The following is a 22,598-nucleotide window of genomic DNA, read 5'->3' on the forward strand; positions in this document are numbered from 1 at the left end:
AACTCTTATATTCAGCTAAGAAATGCTACGTGCTGTAGTAGCTAGATGGCCGGCCTGGGAAGCCAGAAGAGCTGTGTTCAAGTTTTACCTCGGACACGTGGTAGTTAGGAACCAAAGTTTGACTTCTTTAAGCTTTCCGTGCTCCCAAGTCACGGTCTAAAGCACTAAGTTATAGATATGCCACCTAATCTGCAGAGGAGGTGGGATTTGCACACCTGGAATCACCGGAACTGATAAAAATCCCTGGCCAAGAAATATAAAGAAGTCAAGTCTAAAAGGTAGAATGCATTTTTTTGGCATTGTTTTTGCCGTGCACCAGACTGAGGCATCAAGAACAGGTACAGAGAGGGAAGAGGCTAGTAGAAAAGAAAATGGGAGGAGATGGATGTCTTCAATAACTGAAGTTTCTATTACCTCAAGTCTTTGTAAACATTTTTTAGCGGCAGACAATTAGGTGATGGTGCCTAATTAAGAACAGGCAAATGTAAAGTTAGAAGAATCATATCTTTTAATCATTGATAATTGGGCAGAATGTTCAGTGAAATGAGTTGCGTGTCTTTTTTATAGAGCATAAGGAACTTGGCAAGGTTTTTTATTTTTTATTTTTTGCTGCAGGGTTGTACTGTTTATTTTACAGTCCAAAGAATGTAAACTAGTCACACATTAAAAACTTATTATACGCATGCATTATTAAACTTTTGCGGCTTATTTCTTCCCCTTTTACCATAGCAGAAATAGACTGCTGCTAACAGTGACCCCTACAGGAATTGTCTGGCTGAAACTTAAGTCTAGACTGCTGACTGTGTGCTAATCACACATTTTCACTTTTTACATTTTTTTTCATTTTTCATTTGTGCTATGGACTTCTAGAACTGTCAAATTGTTTTATATTTGATGGGATTAAAAAACAAAATCCCAAGAAAAAACTTCATGTCTGCTGAGAAAACATTTAAGAATTTTCAGCCATCTATACTATATGCTGCCAAAAATATACAACAAAAAACGTCTAAGATAGGTGGTAGGATTTCAGTTCATTTTAACAAGCATTTATTATTTCAAAAGATGTGAATGAATTTGTGGAAAGATCACTGGCCTGGGGAATCAGGGGACCTGAGTTGTAGTGCCTTTCTCTAGAATTAACTAGGAAGGTATATAAGCGGGCAGTGAGTAAACATTTATTAAGTACCTACTAGGTTCCAGGCACTGTGCTAAGCTCTGGTGATACAAATATTTTAAAAAAGAAAACAGTTCCTCCCTCTCTCCTCTCCCCCAAGCTTACAATCTAATGGGAGGAAAACACAAAAGGTAACTGAAAAGGGATTGGGGGAGTGCCTGGGGAAGATACCCTACCTAGCGTCATGGCGGAAAAATCAGAGAGGTCCCCAAAGAAGTACAGCCATGTGAGAAATGAGATGTTCTGACCTGTGCTCTTTCCTTAAATGTAGGTTTTGGAGTTCATGGATCTACCTGGCAGAAGGAACTAACTAACTAGTCAGCTAACCTCAGGGCAAGTCATTCAGTTTCTTCACCTTAACAGCAATTTGTATTAAATGAGAAGTTCTTAACTTGGGATAGGTAATCACTTTTAAAATGTTTTGATAATTTGCAATGTAAGGGGTTTCTTTTGTAATCCTAATAACTTTAATTTTACACATTTTAAACCATTGTTCTGAGAAGAGTTCCATAGTCTCATTAGGATGCCAAGTTCATACAAAAAAGATGAAGAATTCCTGGATTATATGATAGATTTTAGAGCTGGAAGGGATTTTAAAGATTATCTTTTTCAATATATTTGTCTTACAGATGAGGAAACTCAGGTCCAGAGAGATGATATGAATTGATTTTCCAAGGTTTTCACTATACCTCCTACAAACCTTTAGGTTCTCTGGCAACTATACTATGTTACAATTCTAGAAGAATTTTTGAAAATCAATGCAAAATTATTTTTTTAATGTACAGGTTTAATTCTCTCTTTTTAAGTTTTCAACATTCCTTTTTTTTAAAATAAGATTTCAAGTTCCAAATTTTTCTCCCTCCCCGCCTTCCCTCCTCCCCAAGACAGCAAGCAATCTGATATAGATTATGCATGTGGAATCATGTTAGACATTTCCCCATTAGTTGTATTGTGAAAGAAGAGACAGAACAAAAGGGAAAAATGCACAAAAGTGAAAAGAGTATGCTTCCACTTGCATTCCAACTCTATAGTTCTTCCTCTGGATGTGGATAGTATTTTCCATTATAAGTCTCTTGGAATTGCCTTGCATCATTGTATTGCTGAGAAGACCTAAGTCTATCATGGTTGATCATCAAACAATGTTGCTGTTACTGTGTACCATGTTCTCCTGGTTCTGTTCATTTTACTCAACATCAGTTCATGTAAGTCTTTCTAGGTTTTTCCTGAAATCTACCTGCTCATCATTTCTTATAGTAGAAGAGTATTCCATTACATTCATATACCATAACTTGTTCAGCCATTCCCCAAATGATGGGCATCCCCTCAATTTCCAATTCTTTGCCACCACAAGAAGAGCTGCTATATATATTTTTGTACGTGTAGGTCCTTTCCCCTTTTTCATGATTTCTTTGGGTTACAGACCTAGTAGTGGTATTGTGGGATCAAAGGGTATGCACAGTTTGGTTGCTCTTTGGACATAGTTCCAAACTTCTCTCCAGAACAGTTGGATCAGTTCTAAGTGCAAAATTCTTTTAAAATGTTGAGCACACTGAAAGAAATTGAATGAAATACAAGCAAAGGTTAAGTACCTGCTATCTACAAAAATACAGAAAATGTCCTCCTCCTTGGAGGGTCCAGTTGGGGAATAAAATGAACACAAGTGACATTTCTCCTTATAGTTATAGGAAGATATTAAAAGTAATTGTCAACCAAATTGATCCCCATCAATTGAGAAAAGGCTCAAGTGTGGCACATGAACATAACAAAATATCATTATCATAACATAATAGTGAATATGAAGAATATAGCTAAGTATGGAAGAACATATGTGAACTGAAGCATATGTAAGCAGAATCAGAAAACAATGTTGCAATGGTTACAATATTGGAAAGAAAAATGAAATTAAATGCTGAATAATTATTATGATTAAGCTTGGCCTAGAAGAAGAGTTGAAGAAAATACAATTCCCTCCCTTCTTTGCAGAGGTGGGATACTGTTGTTGTGGAACATGGAATATATCGGCAAATGCAATAAAAGTTGGGTTTTTTTAAACTAATTTTTCCCCTCTCTTTGCTACAAGGGATGCTTCATTAGGAAGGGGAAGGGAAAGGGGGATCTACTTGGTAATAAAAGTGATATAAAAGCAGAAATACATTTTGAAAAAAGTGCTTAAAAATTAAGTTGATTTTGACTTCTAAGTCTCACACCTCACTCCCCTAACCTCTAGTGATTCCCACTTACTTCTAGGATCCAATATTGCTTGTCATTTAAAGCCCTACACAATTTGGCTCTAACCTACCTTTCCAGCCTTATGATACGTTAGTCCCCGAACTTGCCTTGCTAATTTTTGCATAATGATATTCCATCACTTATCTATGTACCTTTGAACAGACTATCCATGATACCAAAAACGACTTCTTTCCTCTATCTTAGATGCCCCAAGTTTCTTTCAAAAAACTGCTCAAATGTCCTACCTGAGACCTTTTCTAATCCAATAAATGTTACTGTGCTTTGTAACAGCATATATGTGTATGTTGTGTCCCCTAGTAGAACGTAAACTGCTTGAAGGCAAAGGCTATTTCATTTTTGTCTTTGTATTAGACCCAGTCTTTGGCACACAGCAGTTGCTTAATAAATGCTTGTTGCTTGCTTGCTTGACTGATTGATGGAAACCAAGCTAGAGGACATCTGAAATCCCATGTTCTCAGTTTGAATTGTAGGAGACTAAAAGCCACATTTAGGTCTGAGAGAGTTTGGAGTAGAAATGGGAAGATGAGAATGGCCTGGAGTGTCCCTGGGAGGATTAGTCACAGATTTAACCCAGTCCAGTTGATACTATGGAAGGCAGATTTGTCCTGCTGTTTAGATGTGTTACAAGGAAAGTGCGGAATGGAAAGGCTAGGGAGCATCAAACCAGAGTAAATAAACTATATAACTGCTAGGTGGTGCAGTGAATAGTTCACTGGGCTTGGAGTCAGGAAGATCTGAGTTCAAATCTCACCTGAAATTAGCTACATGGCCTTGGGCAAGTTACCTATCCTGTGCTTACCCAATAACAGCACCTAACTCCCAGGGTTGTGAGGATCAAATGAGATAAAAGTTATAGAGAATTGAGCCCAGTGCCTGAGATATCACAGGTACTATATATAAATGCTAGCTATTATCTATTATTATAGCTCTGGAAAAACCATTACCTCTATTAGACTAACCTACTGCAGATATTTCAGTGGAGTCTATCAGGTCATCCAAAAAGTACTCTTTTGGATAGTGGAATATTCTTTAACGAAACATACAAGAAATAGGAAAGTCACAGCTGAGGACCTCTTCCTCTTTACTGAGAGTATTGAGGCCATTCAACATGAACTGTCTCTTCTCCCATTCTCTTCATTTTATGATTCTCATCTTCATCCGTGACATCATCCCCTGTTCTTTTTCACCAGGCTTACAATGAAGTGGCCCTTGTCCTTATCAGTGACCAATTCTCTATATGTATCTTTGCTCCCATCCTGTTCCATCTTCTCAATCGTATTCTCTCTCTCTCTCTCTCTCTCTCTCTCTCTCTCTCTCTCTCTCTCTCTCTCTCTCTCTCTCTCTCTCTCTCTCCCTCTCTCCCTCTCTCCCTCTCTCCCTCTCTCTTTCTATCTCTCTGTCTGTCTTTCTTTCTCTCTGTCTCTGTCTCTCACTGTCCTCAAAAGTGCCCAAAGTCTCTCTCTCCCAAGTTATGTATAGTCCTATATGTCTTCTCCCTTTCTCTACTAAACTAGAAAAAGCTGCCTCCACACTCAACCTTTGCCATCTGGCTTCCAATGTCTTCATTCATTTGAAACTGCTCTTTCCAAAGTCTTCAGTTTGCATAATTGCCAAATCCAATAGTATTTTCTCAGTCCTCATCCTTCTTGACTTATTACTGCATTTTCAACTTGACCACTTTCTCCTGTGTGGGCAAGTGGTCTTGAGCAAGGCACTTAATCTCTCAATGATCTAGGCAACTCTCTCAGGTTATGTAACACAGAGAAGGACCCAGCCTGCATTGCGGGTGGAGGAACAAGCATTTATTAAGTGCCTACTATGTCCCAAGCACTATGCTAAACACTTTCTAGATATTTCATATTTTTCCCTTACTTGGAATTCCTTATACTAATGAAAGCACAGGTCCAGTCCCTTTCTATTTTGTGATAAAGCACATTAGGAGTTTCAAACAATCAACTCTCAAACTGGAACAAGAAATCTGTTTTTACGATGGGAACTAAGTAAATTTTTTTTTCCATTTACTGGCCAGTTATATCTTAAAAGCTCATTTTTATGTTAGTTTGGAAACTCTAAATGCATTTTCCCATCAAACAAGCCATAAATAAATGATGGTCAGGTCTCTAGGTCAACCTACAAATGCCTCTTTAACCCCTTAATGTATTTGAAACCTAGGTCCTATGAGCAGGAGCTCATGTAATATGAGAAGAATTAGGGTGGATCCTCCACATTTTCTAAGAATACAAGATATCCTAGATTAGGGGTTTCTTAACCTTTGGCCTTCTGGGAAAATCTATGGATCTCTACCCAGAATAATATTTCTAAATGTATAAAATAAAATACATAGAATTAAACAACCAATTATATAGATATACAGTTATTAAAAGTTAAAAAAAAGAAACTTAGTCTACAGACCCCAGGTTAATAAACTCCTGCCCTGGATCACAACTTTAAATGGACTTTTTGTCTTAAGTTTCCTCCTACCTCACTTTCAATATCCCTTTCCCCAATCCTGCTCTTCCTAAAGGACTCAAGACTCAAATATGACTCTAAAATGACCCCACTGGAATACTACTCAGACTCATTGAATGTTAATGTTGGGACCTTAGAAATCATCAAAATCATCTTCCTCGTTCCATAGAGAAGAAACTGAGACCTAGAACGTGGACATGATTTCCCTAAGGTCACATAGTAAATTCATGCCAGACCCAGGATTAGAATCCATCTTCCTGTAGTTACGAGAATATGACCTAAGCCCCCTTAAAAAACTAGAATTAATCCTAAAGTAAATCAATTCATGTAATGCTGCCTCGTCTGTCTAATATGACAAAGTAATATGTGGTTGATAGTTTACCTTGAGTTTGTGTAAAACAGTCTTAATATTACAGAACCACCAGCTCCTTGGGTTGAAAGAGATCTCAGTAACCACATAACCTGATCCATACCTTTTCCCTCACCCCTGCTTTTTACTTTTTTCCAGTTACATGCAAGGGTAGTTTTCAACATTAACTTGTACAGTATTTGAATTCTAAATTTTTTCTCCCTTTCTTCCTTTTCCCCCTCCCCAAGACAACAAACAATCTGATATAGGCTGTACATGTATAATCACATTAAACATATTTCCACTTTAGTCATGTTGTGAAAGAAGAATCAGAACAAAAGGGAAAACCACAAGAAAGGAAAAAAGGAGAAAATAGTATGTTTCAATCTGCATTCAGACTTGATAGTTCTTTCTGGATATGGACAGCATTTTCCAACATGAATCCCTTGGATCATTGCATTGCTGGGAAGAGCTGTTTAGCTCCTTATTTAGCTTTACGTAGCTATTTATCAAAATTGATCACTGCACAAGGTTGCTGTTACTGTGTACAAGGTCCTACTGGTTGTGCTCCCTTCACTCAGCATCAGTTCGTGTAAATCTTTCCAGGTTTTTCTGAAATCTGCCTGCTCATCTTTTCTTATAGCATAAAAGTATTCCTTTACATTCATTTACTAAAACTTGTTAAGCCATTTCCCAATTGACGGATATTCCCTCCATTTCCAATTCTTTGCCACCACAAAAAGAGATGCTATAAATATTTTTGTACATGTGGGTCCTTTTCTCTCTTTTATGATCTCTTTGGGGTACAGACCTCATAGTGCTACTGCTGGGTCAAAGGGCATGCACAGTTTTATAGCCCTTTGGGTGTTGTTCCAAATTCCTCTCCAGAATGGTTGAATCATTTCACAACTCCATCCACAATACATTAGTGTTCCAATTTTCCCACATCTTCTCCAACATTTATCATTTTCCTGTTTTGTCATATTATCCAATCTGATATATATGAGTTGGCACTTTAGAGCAGTTTTAATTTGTATTTCTCTAATCCATAGTGATATGGAGCATTTTTTCATAATATTATAGATAGCTTTAATTTTTTTCATTTGAAAGTTGCTTGTTCATATCCTTTGACCATTTATCAACTGAGGAATGACTTGTATTCTTATAAATTTGACTCATTTTTAAAATATATTTTAGAAATGAGGCCTTTGTCAGAGACCCTGACTGTAAAAATTGTTTCCCTGCTTTCTGCTTCCTTTCTAATCTTGGTTGCATTTGCTTTGTTTGTGCAAACCCTTTTAACTTTAATGTAATCAAATTATCCATTTTGCATTTCATAATATTCTCTATTTCTTATTCGGTCATAAATTCTTCCCTTCTCCATAGATCTGACAGGTAAACTACTCCTTGCTCTCCTAATCACTTATGTGTCTAAATCATGTACCCATTTTGACCTCATCTTGGTATACATTGTAAGATGTTGGTCTATGCCTAGTTTCTGTCATCCTATTTTCCTGTTTTCGCAGCAGTTTTTGTCAAATAGTGAGTTTTCATCCCAGAATCTGGAGTCTTTGGGTTTATCAAATAGTAGATCACTGTAGTCGTTGAGTACTATATCTTGTGTGCCTAACTTATTCTACTGATCCACCTGATCCACAACTTTTAAATAAACATTTATTAAGCACTTACTATGTATCAGGCACTGTGCTAAATGCTTTACAAATGTCTCATTTTATCCTTGCAATAATCATGAGAGATAGGAGCTATTATTGTCTCCATTTGACAGATGAGGAATCTGAGATTGAGATTGAGTGACTTGCCCACAGTCACACCACTAGTATCTAAAGCCAGATTTGAACATATCATCCCAACTCCCAACCCAGCATTCTATCCACTGCACCACCTAGCCACCCAGAGGTATGAGAAAAAGAACACCTTCTACATCATACCAGAGGAGTCATTCTTCAATCTTTCCTCAAAGACTGCTAATGAGGAGGTAACCACTAACTCTGAAGATGCCCTTTATGCTTTGGGATCACTCTAATTACTAAGAGTTTATCCTGACATCAAATCTTAATTTTCCTCTTTATAAAACCCACCTTTTTGCTCCTCATTCTGACCTCTAGGGCCAGGTGGAATATATCTAATCCTTCTTCCATAAGAAAGCCCTTCTGATATTTAAAGACAGTCATAATGTTCCCAGCCCCTTACCCCATTTTCTCTTCTCTGTTGCTAGTCATTCTTAATTTCTTCAATCAACCCTCATATATCATTAAATTCAAATGGCCTTCACCATCTTGATTGTCCTTCTCTGGATTCTCCTGGCTTATCAATATCCTCCCTAAAATGAGGTGCCTAGAATTGACCACAGTATTCTATGTATGGTCTGACCAAGGCAGAGTACTACAGGCATACCACGTTCTTTTTTTCTGAATACTATATCTCTCCTAAGGCAGACTAAGTTGTCTTAGCTGCCATATCACAGGGAAGGCATGTTGTGTTTAGCCATACTTCGTATCTGAAACTGAGTGTGTTAAAGGCAAGAATGATGTAAGAAGCGTTGGTTTTGTTATTTAGCTGTTGTTTGATAAAGATGAGATATCTGAGATCTATAAGGTACTGATATAAAATAAAAGATTTTTTAAAAAATTACTCTATGGTTTAATGGGTTTTCTCTAAACCACCTGAAACACATGTTGATGCAGCACCACTAGGAGGGGCAAGAAATCTATTCTGGCCCCGGTGGAATTTGCCTGAAGTATTCGGGCTTGTTTCCCCTGACTGATCGCACAGGGTAGTCTGACAGATAATCAGTTCTTTATTAGACTGGGATTCCACAGAAGAGCCTAATTCTGAATCTGATTTTGAGTGGAAGGATTGTGAGTTCTTCTGTTTTAAATGGCAACCACAGCCAAGTCAATAGGCTGGAGGAAAGGGTTAAGGGGACCCTGAGGGATGGATAAAACTTAAATCAGCCTTGACCCAGTGACTGTTAAGACAAATTCATTATGGTGTTATGGATGAAAAACAAGTGCATCTGGGAGTCAGGAGATCTGAATTTAGTCCTTTACTGGCTATATGGCTTTTAGAAAGTCACTTAAAACTCCCTTAGCTTCAATATTCTGACATATAAAGTTGGGATGAGAGATTAGATGACGATGATCACTAATATTCCTTTAATTTCATCTCATATAAAGCAGAACTGGGTCTTTCATATCACTTACCCTTCATTTCCAGACCGTTTTATCATCACCCTAGTCATTATCCTCACCAGTCTTCCTAACAGCAGGCCTGGAACTCAATCCTAGCTATCCATGACAAATAGTAAATGCTTAATAGATACCTTAGCATCAGCAATAGCGTCATGAAATTAGCTTTATTGATGATTTTTGTCTTTACGTGTCAGCCATTTCCAGATAACCACATCACTACTACCACTAGTGACCCTTGTTGGAAACAAAAAGTAGTTAATGAAACCCTGCCCTCACTGCGGTCACATCCAACAGGGTCATTTCACCCCTCTACCAAAAAGAAGTCAGTTCATTTCATTGGCTGTTGTCTAAATGAAACCATGATTGGTCACTGCATTACAGAAGTTGGCTTCCCTTTCCATTTTTATTTTCCTTATGGTCGTCATTGGGCATCATTGTTCTCCTGGTTCTGCTTACATCAGTTCATACATGTTTTAAGAACTATGATGTTTTATGATTATACAAAGTGGTCTAAAAGTTACTTTTAGGCCACCTTGTATGCATTAATGGGTAAGACTAGCCCTAAGCAAAATTGAAATGTAAGCAAATTCTCTCTCTCTCTCTCTCTGTATATATAAAATATACATACATATATACATATACACATATATGCATATATGTGCAATACGTGATCTATATCTACATATACATGTCTCTTGATTTCTCCTCAAATGTTCTTCTAACACTAGGTCTCTCTTGCTCCCTAAGCTTAACTTTTCTCTTCTTTTTCTCCATTAAAGCCTCTTCTCAGTAGTTGTTCTAAATATTAATGCCTGATAATGATTATTATCACTCCAAGATAATGATGTTATCCCTCCATGCATTTTAACAGGGAAAAAGTAGCTTAAGGCAAAGGAATGATATTAGCAATAGGGTGAAAGGGCAGTTTTGGGGTAGATCTTTTTGGACAGGAGGCTTTTTCAGTGCTATTCAAAGCACATCAGGTTACATTTTCTCTAGGTAAAGTTAGTCTTATAATAAAATATATTTTTGTTCATAAAAGCCAGATGCCTAATGAGAAGTACGTTTTCTTCAAAATCTCCTCTTTTGAATCTTCCCATCCTTGTTGAAATTCTTCTAGACCTTAGGTTTTCAACCTTGGAGGCATGCAAGTTTCATTTTATTCAAGTGAAAATTTTTTTCATTTATTCATTCATTCATTTATTCATTTTTGACTCCTCACTCTCCCTCATTTCACAAATCCAGTCATCTGCCAAATCTTGTCAATTCTACCTCCAATGTATGTCTCAGAACCATATTTCTATTTCAAGAGCTGTCACCCTTGTTCAGGACTTATACCTTACATCTGGACAATTGTAATAACACCTTAATTGACCTCCCTGCCTCAAGTCCCTCTCTTTCCTGTTACATACCCCACAAAACTGACAAGAGTGTTATTTTTCCAAAGCACAGATCTGATTATGTCATACCCCTACTCAATGAACATTAGTGGCTCTCTATTACTTCAAGGATCAAATACAGACTCCTCTGTTTGGAGTTTAAAGTCCTTCACAACCTGGTTCCAAACTACTTTTCAGCTGGACTATGTATTACTCCCCTTCATACACTCTTAAGTCCAGTCATTCTGGGTTTCTTTGCATTTCCTATATATAACACTCCTTTTTTCATCTCTGTGCTTTTGTGCAGGCTACTCCCTCCTTCTTCTCCCCTTTATGTCTCAGAAACTTTTGTCCTTGACTCCTTGCTTTTATCCTTGACTCCTCTATTTACCACACCGAAAACTTAGCTTCTTTTAAAATTCAATTCAAGTATCATGTTTGATATGAGACTATTCCTTATACCCAATACAGAAATTTCTTTTAGTTAATTTTGTATACATCCTATACTTTTATGTGTACATATCAGTCAATAAGAATTTAAGTTGTAATTAAGTTAAATAATTAACTAATTTGTATATATAATTAACTTAATATAAATATATGTAAGTTAAATATATAATTCATCAAGTTGATTGAATAAACTCTTATTTATTTACTATGTGCATTCCAGGCACTGTGCTGAGCTCTGAGGATACAAAGAAAAAAAAGACATTTCATGCCATCCAGAATTTCACCATCTGATGGGGAGACAACAAGTAAACATATGTGTACAAACAAGCTATGTACAGGATAAAAAAAGAAATAACAGAGGGGAGGTACTAGAATTAAGAGAGATTGGGAAAAGCTTCCTATAGAAAGTAAAATTTTAGCTAGGACTTGAAGGAAACTCAGGAAATCAGGAGGTAGACATGAGAGTGGATAGTGTTCTAGGTAGAGGACAGCCAGAGAAAATGCCCAGAACCCAGAGGAATGCCTTGTTCATGGAACAGCCAGAAGGCCAGTGTCACTAGATCAAAGAGCTGATGGGGGTGGGAGGAGGAGTATAGAGTATAAGAAAGAGTATAGAGTATAGGAAGGTGGGGTGGGATGGGGAGGGAAGCTAAAGTATGAAAGATTTTGAATGCCAAACAGATCTTGGAGGCAATAGGAAGCTGCTGACAATTATTGAATATACAGGTAATGTGGTCAGACCTGTGCTTCAGGAAAATGGTGGCTAAATGGAGGATGGAATAAAACAGTAAAGACAGGCTTTATGCTCAGTCCTGTAATTCCAAGCTTAGTACTCTTTCCAATATATCACAGTGCCTCCAGGAGGACTCGCTCATGAGAGTGACCACAAGAGGAATCCTCAAAGATGCATGACAAAAAATGGAGAGCAGCCCTGTCATAGGGGTATATAACATAGATATAACAAACCAATCATCTGAATATGCATTGGTAGCCATCAAGTACGAAAATAGCAAGGCTTCATGCCTTGTGTCCTGGATGGATAATCTACAGAGAAGTGTTAGAAGGAACTGGGCAAGAATCACATGGTTTAGTTCCATTTTGCCCTAATGGACCAGAAAACTGTGGAGGTTATTTAGTCCAACCTCTTTATTTTACCATGTTTAAAACAGTAGTATGTGCTTAATCAATGCCAGTTAACTGACTAACTGATGAGGAAAGAGAGCACCAGAGTTTAAATGACTCACCTAAGACCACATGGGCAGGAAGTGTTAAAGGTCCTCTGACTCCCAAGCTACAATTCTCTCCATTAGACTGAACTGTCTGCTGATTCATGAACATCCATTTCGCAAGCATTGCGAAATATCTCATGTATATACAGTTCCTATTTAAAGAAATTTAAACAACAACAAAGAATACTTATTCATATTTCAATATTTTCATTGATCTGAGATCTCATCAGCATGAGTACTCCTTCCATGTTTTTCCATCCCGTGGGATTCTTATCTCATGTCTTTCTGTAAATTTTCCATAATGCCGGCAATAAGTAGTCAATATAGTTTAAGTTTCTTAATAAATTATCTTCCTGGTTTTAATCCCCAAGCTGACCTCTTCCATCATGGCACCATCTTCTTATAGCATACACACCTCTTTTATTCCTGGGAGCCAATTTATAGAGAGAACGATGTTTGTTAAGACTATTTAGGTGTCTCTAACAAAAACAGACAATGGGGAAAAGGCTGACTGTCCTTGAGATGCATTCCAGAATTCAAAGGGCAAAGTGAGTCATTTTTGATACGGATGCTTTAAGTTTCTGTTTGTGTATTGTTGTTTTAAAGAGTTTTAAAGTTTCACATCAGCTGTCTTGTCTATTTTGTTTGGCGTTTCCAGTCTTCCCTGTTTGTTCACTGTCAGGTAACCTGTGGCAGTAGTTATATACCATGAAAGGAGCAGGCCCAGGAAAACTTACTTACTGGACTGAACAACTGGCAAATCTAATGACCCTAAAGCAATAGTACCCTGAAAAGGAGTCAGATTCACTCACTTTCTGAGGGTGCTATTTAATGACGTTCTGTTTTAATGTTCATTTTACAGCCAGGATTTTGGTACAAAGGTGCACTTCCAAATGGTGTCGCAGAGTTAAAAAAAAATCTCATTCCTTGACCAAATACATTGCATTAGCTTGGGACAGCAGTTTCTCCTATTAGATCATCCAAATCATCAAGAATTTAATAAGTGCTATGCACATGCCAAACACTGTGTTATGTGCTGTTGATAGAAGCTCATGATTGGAAAGAAAAAAATAATGTGTAAAGGTCTACAAATTAATGAAACTGACCAAGAGAGACTTAGACAGGAAAACAATGTAAATCATTGTATAGAAGCTGAGAGGGAAAGACTTTCTCAAACTTTACCAGTTTTAATGCTTTTTATCTATGAAGGGATGCTAACATCCCATATGAAATGTTTTCGTAGGGTTGACTCTTAAATCATAAAATGCCTTTGCCCAGCAGTTGGCATGAAGGTGACAGATTCTCAGATGGTATCTCAGCTTGGCATAAATACTTTTTAAAAAGAGGACAATAATATATACTAAACAGAAGAAAAAGAAAAAGCGCATTGTTCCATAATGGCATAAATACTTTTTAAAAAGAGGACAATAATATATACTAAACAGAAGAAAAAGAAAAAGCACATTGTTCCATAATAATAGTGTCCAATGTTTAACCAAGTTGGATGAAGCAAGGAGCTAAGGCTCACTTCTTTGCAGTGAAAACTTGTTTTCCGTAGGTCCGATCAGAGTCATTTTCTCAGATTGCCATAGCAAAGGAGATACAGAAATGTTGACATAGATCATAGGATCTTGGTTCTAGAGAAGGAAGACACCTTCGAGATCATCTATGCTCATCATGCCCACATTTCACAGATGAGGAAATTGAGGTTTAGAGAAGTCAATTGGCTTTCCCAAGATCACACAGGTTGTAAAACTGGCAGACCAGATTTCAGCCCAGTTCTTTTGACTCCAAATCTACCGCTATTTCTACTGTAGTTAAATGTAAATGTACTTGTAGGTAGAAATGCATGTGGAGAGACAGATTGATAATATATGAAACAGCCTCAATAGAAATGGGAAAATTTGAGAAGTTGAACATCTAATGGTCATGAGGTCTTTTTTTTTGGCCTCATCTAGTTCAAACTGGCTCAAATCATCAGTAACATCCAGCCTAAATTTGCCTCTTTGCTACTTTTACCTGTTGCTCCTGGCTCGGCCCTATGGGACCAAAGAGAACAAGTCTAACCATTCTTGCAAGTGACAGACCTTGAAAAATGTACTTGAAGACAGCCATTGTGTGTGCTCTGAGATTTCTCTTCTCCAGGATAAATGCACCTTTGGTGTATCCTCATGTGACACAGATTTAAGTCTACCATTCTGGGTGCCGTTTTTGTTTTTTTGGTGGCAATCAGGGTTAAATGGCTTGCCCAGAGTCAAACAACTAAAAAGTATTTGAGGTCAGACTTGAACTTAGATCCCCACTTTATTTACTTCTCTGAAGAGAGTCTGTGAGCCATCCTCCTTTTTAGTAGTAACTTCCTTATTTGTTGTTTAGTCATTTTTCAGCGATGCCCAGCTCTCCTTTTTAGCAGTAACTTCCTTATTTGTTGTTTAGTCATTTTTCAGCTATGCCCAACTCTCCATGACCCCATTGAAGGCTTTCTTGGCAGAGATACTGGACTGGTTTGCCATTTCCTTCTCCAGCTCATTTTATAGATGAGAAAAATGAGGCAAAGAGGGTCACACAGCTAGTAAGTGTCTGAGATTTGAACTCAGCTCATCAATGTCCTTAAACTATAGACATGGTTTAGGCTGACTACATCAGAACACAGAGACACTATCGCCTCTTTAACTTGACTTCCTGGCAGTTGGCAACAGCAAACATAAACTGGGAAAAGCTTTTGTTGGCTGATATGATCAATTGCCACCATTTGCCAACTGAAAAGATTAATGAAAAAGAGTTTGGTGCTTAGTGCTTTCACCTGTATCAAATTTGATTCTTTCAGGTGTACTCCTCTATGTAAAATTAAACTAAACTAACCCCAAACCCCTCAAACCCAGAATTTTTGTTTGCTCCCAAAGAATACCCTTCAAGTAAAGACAATCCAATTACAGGTCTCAGAAGTCTTTGAGCAAATTAGGAGATAAATAAATACATCTGGAAGGCAGCTATGTGGCACAGTAGATCGAGAGCTGAGCCTGGAGTTAGTTTACATCCAGCCTTAGACTCTTACTAACTGTGTGACCCTGGGCAAGTCACTTAACCCTATTTGCTTCAGTTTCCTCATCTGTAAAAAGAGCTGGAGAAGGAAATGACAAACCACTCCAGTATCTCTGCCAAGACCCCAAATGGGGTCACAAAGCATTGTTTATGACTGAAGAGAAAATATTTTTGTTCTGTCACTTTATACTTAATGCATTTTTAAATGATGAGAACTTGAAATGAGATATAGCCTAAACCACTTATTTTCCTTAGACAGTTTACTGAGAATAAAATTGGCCTCAAATGACCTTAATCTTTGGCCCCTAAAGGCAGATGAAGGATGGGGCTAGATTGGAACCCAGCTGCATTTCTCTAAATCACCAAATAATCACCAGGGGGACCTCTGTAGCTTCCTTTCTTTGAGGGAGGCAGCATGACTGGACAGCCTGTCCAGACAGAAAGGATAAAATGGCCCATGTTTGTTTATCCCTTTCTCATATTAGGGATCCAAAGTCTTTGTCAGTGAATTAAATTGTAGAGAGTGATGTCCTCTGCATGATTTCAGAGCCTTCTGGCAGGAGACTTCTAACTAAATGACTTTGCAAAACTTCCTCCAGCTGGAGATGATCTATGCTTCTGTCGCTATTTACCCTCTCCTTTGCCTTCTGTTGGTCCAAAACTAGGTCCTTTGAAAATTAGCAGAGAAGTTTCATTGCATTGTACTGAAAAATGGTTTCCTTATCTCTTCTCCACCCCCCTCTCTATCTGCCCCCCTCATCTCCTTTCCCTTTTCTCTCTCCCTTTCTTCATCTCTCTCTCTCTCTCTCTCTCTCTCTCTCTCTCTCTCTCTCTCTCTCTCTCTCTCTCTCTCTCTCTCTCTCTCTCTCTTTAAAAATAGAGAATTGATTTTGAAGGCGGTAAGAGGTGTCATATAGGGAATGTAAGAACTCCTTTCTAGCTCCCCTCATTTGGCAATATGTTCCTTCCTTTCCCTTATTTCCCCCCAACTTAACAGCGTTCCAACTGTACTTCATTAGACTGATTTCAGCTGCATTTTTCCAGTTATGTAAACTTGGCGATGTACAGCTGTTTTATATTTCATCTGTTCTTCTATGTACGTCAGTTGCAATGCACTTGTAAGGAGGGAAACAAGGACCAAAACACCTAAAGTTTTCCTTCCTATTTTTTTTTAGGTTAAAACAAGGCAATAATTAAGCCACTATCTGCTTCCCTACAGTACCAGTTTCTATTTTTTCTATGAACACAGCTTTAAACAAGTCATTTGAAACATAGTAAAATTGATCTAAGTTTAATTGTAATCAATGAATTAGAAATCAGAATTAAAATATTTCACTTTGTCTTTCATCAATTCTGTTTTATCTGTTTAGATTGGATTTTGGTTCAGAGGAAATATGGCATCATGGATAAAAGGCTAGTCTTGGAGTCAGAAATTTATTTTTAATTAAAGTCAACAAATATTAATTAAGCACCTGCTATGTCAATTAGTCAATAAGAATTTATTAAGCAACTACTACATGCCAGGCACTGTGCTAAGGACTGATGATACAAAAAGAAGCAAAAGACAGTTCTTGTCCTCAAGGAACTCATAATCTCATGAGAAAGACAATAACCAAATAAATATGTACAAACCAGCTATGATAAATAGAAAAAAAATAACAGAGGGAAGGTAGTAGAATTAAGAGGGGATGGAAAAGGTTTGCTCTAGAAGATGGGATTTTAGTTGGGACTTGAAGGAAGCCAGAGGAGCCAGAAACTATTCCAGCCACTGGTCCTACAATGACAAAAGTGAAAACAGTCCTTGCCTTAAGAAAATGTACATTCTACTGAAAGACCTGGATTTGTGATCTGACTCTGATACGTGAGGTGTGTGGAAAAAGGTTTAACCTTTTTAAGGCAATTCTCTATGTGTTTCTTTACATGTCTACATGTTTTAGATGTGTTGTTATATTTATCCACGGAGAGTCTATATCAAAAAGTACACTGTACAATGGAATCATAGGGGTGACTGGATAAACCGCATCAGAAAGTAGGGACTTGGGAGAGCATTAAAACATTATGAGATGAAGATAATAGCCCAACTCCTGCTTTGAAAGGCACGTGGATGGGAAAGAGACCAGGTAAGCTGTTGCAGGATCAAATTTGAGATATTTCGTCAACATTCAAAGCCTTTTATAATCTAACCCTCTCCTACCTTTCCAGTGTTCTCACACCTTACTCCCCTATGCATACCGTTCCAGCCAGGTCACTGGCCTCCTTACTATTCTATAACTAAGACTCTCCATCCCTTGGCTTTAGACATTTTTTCCCACTGTCCCTTATGCTTGTAACACTCTTTCCTCCATTCTCACTGCTGACATCCCTGGCTTTCTTTAAATCCCAAATAAGATCTACCTTCTACAGGAAGACTTCCTCAGCTCCTCAATTCCAGAGACTTTCCTGTGTTAATTATTTCCTATTTATGCTGTATGTGTCTTGTTTTTTTATGTATTTGTTAGCATTTTATCTTTTCAGATTGTAAGCTCCTTGAGGGCAGAGACCATCTTTTGCCTCTTTTTGTATACATAGCACTTCACACAGTGCCTGGCACATAGTAGGCATTTAATAAATGTTGTTGATTGATGGGATAAAGAAAAAAAAGCTTTAACATTGCCTGCATCTCCAAAGGCTTGAGGGGGCAGTTTGAAATATTTGATATTTGTGTGTTGGGGCCATTGGCAACCTCTTGGCTCTTGGCCCCCATGTTTCTAGATTGACTACTCATTTTTATGCCATTTCTTCCTTATCATTTCCTTGGCAATTTCTTTTATGACCAAGACATCTTTTAGAGTACTATGGATGGATTTAATGGACCACTCCTTGTCTTGCATGTCTCTGGGAGACTAATGAAAGACCACAGCTTTTGCTCTCTTCTATCCAGTGCAAAAGAATAGCCCAATTATTCTTTAATTTGAGAAAGTCTTTGTGAAATAATCATGGACCTTCACCTATGAGCTGCCCCTGGTAGCATGTGGAGGGTGAAGGTACGTGGCATGGAAGTTGAATAGACTTTCAAGTGTCTGTTTTCCCACATGTGTGCATTCTGCCTTCATAGAGAAAATGTTGTATAGGTTAGTGGTTCATTGTAGTCTACCATACCTTTAGCCAAGTGGGGTGGACGAGGTGTTGAGGGAGGACTAGCACCTCTGCTATGAGGGCTGGCCAAGCCCTTTTCAGGGCTACTCATCCATCATTAGTGCCACCTTTCAACCAATTCTTACCTGTGGCTCCAAAAAGCTGTAACATATTCGGTGGAAACAACCCCATAAATCCATCTGGGCAGATGGGAAACTGACAGTTGTCAAACCCATCGATGAGTTAAGAGGATATCTAACCCAAGTGTGTGAAGACTTTCCCCAGTTGGAATAAATGGATGAGAACAATTTGTTCAATAGCCATGAAAATGGTTGAAGGAGGTGCTGTGTAGCTCGGTCAGACACTGAAGATGCCAAGGTCATCCACTGCATCCCAAGCCTTCACCAGTTGTCTTGACTTTTGTTATGTTACTGGATGTCAGTGACTCCAGAAGAGAGAATGAAGTTGACTCTGCTTCACTTAAACACAATCCATGTACCAGTTAAGACATCACTCCATGATGTCATTGGTCCTCTTTGAGAGGAAGGATGAACAACACGTTCAACTAAGAAGATAACTATATAAGAAGATAATGTCTAAGTGACGTTAACTTTTAAGTTATTACTCCAAAACCAAGCAAACTAAAGCATTCTTATATTCTGATTATCTTTCCCCTTCTGCCTTAGTGGGAAATCAGCGATTGCCAGACAAAGAATAAGTTGGGAGAAAGTAAATGAAACTCATTCCAGGAAGCAGAATTGAAGGATCTTAGAATTGGCAATAGGTGAGAGGTCTTGAAAGCCAGCTAGTCCAGCCTCCTTCAATTGCAAAAAAGGAAACTAAGTCCCAGAGAGGTGATTTTCCCAGTAATACCCAGTAACAGTTTACATTTACAAAGTACCTTGCAGTTCAAAAAATGATTTCCTCCCTAGAGCCCTGGGAAATAGGTTCTATAAATATGAAATGAAAGCTCAAATGATTTACTTTTGTTCACACAGCTCATAAGTATAAGCATCAGAGGTAAAATCCAGATCTTGTATATAATTATCTCATATAGAATTGTATAATGGTCTTTCTGCTTTCTTACACTTCAGCAGATAGAAAATATAATGATAGTCAGCATTTAGATAGCACTCTAAGGTTTTCAAAGCATTTTACATGTTATTTCATTTGATCCACACAGTCAGCCCACGTATTGGCGCTACTGCGATTTACAGCTTAGAGACATCAAATGACTTGCACACAGTCACACAGCTAATGAGTGTCCGAGAGAAAATTTGAACTCAGGTCATTCTGACTCTCGGTCCAGTACTCTATCAATTAGACCAGCTAGTCCTAGTCACATATGTCTAAGTAGATTCAGGCACCATTTTAATATAGTCATAGATAATAGATTCATAATACCTTCTTAGAAGAAATTCAGGTATGTTTGGGTTAAATCTCTAATATTTTGTGGCTGATAATAAACTTCAGGGCAGGGACCCTACTGCTCCTTATTCATCATTGTATTTCCTTTGGTGCCTAGCATGGTCCATTGGATGTAGTAGGCACTTAATAAATGCTTGTTAAACATTCATGCATTTGCATGAATCCGATAGGTTGGCTACCTCTAATTCAATAAACCTTTGGAGTTATAGATGTGCATGTGTGGGCCACATGTCAAGGCCACACTATTTACATTAATTGATTATATAATTTTATTTATTGTTTATTTTACATATATCTTTTTATAAGCTTTTATGAAATATGGAGTACCTGTAGATTGGGTCCTTTGGAATCACAGGTAGATTTGGGGCTGGTTCCTGAAGAACTTGCATAGTAGTATTTATGGTAAAAGGCAAATAAGAAAAGTCTGGAATACAGGGCCATTGATGTCAATAGCCAAGTGAGAAATCCCAATAGAAACCCAAGAAGCAGGGAAGGAAAGGGTGAGCTTGCCTGTCTGTTTATTTCCTTCTAGAGACACTAACAAACAGCAAAAATGAAGACTTAGAAAGACCAGACAGCAGGTTTATCTGAAGAGGAGAGCAGGAGCCAATAAATTGAGCTAAGTACAGGCTTAGCCCTTTCTTTCTTGGCATTTGACCACTGCTCAAATACCCTAATGATTAAAGCATGTGCTTCTCATAGTTTGTTGTCCGCATCATTTCTTTCCCTCAGAGATTTCGTGATTTCCAGCTTCTTCTTCTAAGAGGCTGTGACCTCTGGAGAAGGTCCATCTGTTGTAGATTCACTATGGGCCTCAATTTAGGCTCTCTAAAATCCTAAATTATCCAAGACCCAGGTCACTCGAAGTGTTGACTCACACTTCCCCTCCCCCCACCCATTGGCTGTCCTGTAATAGCTAGTTAGTTCCACCTGACGAGAAGTAAAGTATTTCCCAATGGAAAACTTTTTGGCTCCATAAAATCTTCTAGAGGGGAAAAAGATTCATTTCGGCTCTCATTCTGAAGAAGCATCTGGCCCTCTCCATTTCATCCAGCCCAAGTCAGGGGCTGAAGAAATGTTACAGGAACTGTCTGTTTATGTAAGTTTGCCACCTCCAAGAAAGCTTTGTGCTACTACAGCAATCAGCTGTTACGAGAGGCTGTCTAAATGGGTGGGACAGTTACTTTCGATCCTAAACCACGTGTTTGCTTGTTGTTGACTTTGTCTTTGGGCTATGAAGCAGAAGGACTGTTGTCTGCTGAAATGTGACGTCTAGGCTAATTGTGACCAGAGGTGTGCTGGAGATAGCTCCAGCCAATTGTCAAATTTTCTGTGTGAGCATTGACACCTTGGAATTCTGCAAATGGTGTCAATAAGGCCTTAATATATCATTTTGTTGATTGTCCAGACTAGATTTAAGAAAGCATTAGTGATGCAGATTTAAATTTTAAAGTGTCTTGGGTGCATATACCGCTTCCCCAGGCAGTTCAGCACTTATCAATACTCCTCTACCTTCTATGGCCACCACTTCCTGAAGTCGCTGGCAATGAAATATATTAGTTTATGGCCCTGTTTGATTGTTTTATATTTACCCTGAGTCTTACCCATAAACCCCACCTTTAGCCTCTTTGACAGTTTCAATATTGCTAATTAAGACCATCCCCTAGACAATGTAAGATTTCCTCAATTTTCCTGGTAATTCAGTCCCTTCCCTCCATTCATACCACAAATCTAAATTTTAAGTAAAAAAAAAATTGGCAAGACAAGGATCCTATGCTGGGATCCAACTTTCCTGATCAGAAATCCTGGGATGAGTTTCTTCTTTTGTTAAATAACTTTGGGATTGCTCTAGATGGTGCAATGGGTTGGATCATTGGGCCTGGAGTTAGGAAGATATGAGTCCAAATATGACCTCAGATACTAGCTGTGTGATCCACTCCACCTTAATTTCCTCAACTGTAACATGGGGATAATGACTTCACCTACCTCATAGGGCAATTGTGAGGGTCAAATGATAATATTTGAAAACCACTTAACATAGTTTTTAGCTCATGGTAGGCATTATATAATTATAATTCCTTCCTCCTTCCCTCCCTTCCTTCCTCCCTCCCTCCCTCCTTCCTTCCTTCCTTCCTTCCTTCCCTCCTTCCTTCCTTCCTTCCTTCCTTCCTTCCTTCCTTCCTTCCTTCCTTCCTTCCTTCCTTCCTTCCTTCCTTCCATCCATCACGGTATCATGCCCATTCAACTAAATCCATTTGAAAAGGAAGCATCTAAGTGCTAAGAGCACAAACACAGGATCAGTCTATTCATTTAAACCCCTCTGCCATCAGTTCAACTTACATTTCCAGGCATGTTTCCTATTATCTTCCATGTGGTCTACATTTTAGCTAAACCTGACTGTTCTTGAATTCAAGATGTCATAGCCCCATTCTTTTCCTTCACACAAGTTGTGCCCTACCCCAGTCATGGAATGCATTCTGCCCCATCTTTGAGCTTCAGAAC

The 22,598-nt window shown here is 38.2% G+C and overlaps 1 long non-coding RNA gene across 1 annotated transcript; it reads left to right on the forward strand.

Moving 5' to 3' along the window:
• The first annotated feature begins 237 nt into the window (after positions 1–237).
• LOC140501399 (uncharacterized) lies at positions 238–13,133 on the forward strand. Its single transcript, XR_011966172.1, has 2 exons — positions 238–1,575; positions 11,504–13,133. It is a non-coding gene; the product is annotated as an uncharacterized lncRNA (long non-coding RNA).
• Positions 13,134–22,598: the final 9,465 nt, after the last annotated feature.

Source organism: Notamacropus eugenii, chromosome 1, assembly GCF_028372415.1.
Source record: "Notamacropus eugenii isolate mMacEug1 chromosome 1, mMacEug1.pri_v2, whole genome shotgun sequence".
Taxonomy (NCBI): domain Eukaryota; kingdom Metazoa; phylum Chordata; class Mammalia; order Diprotodontia; family Macropodidae; genus Notamacropus; species Notamacropus eugenii.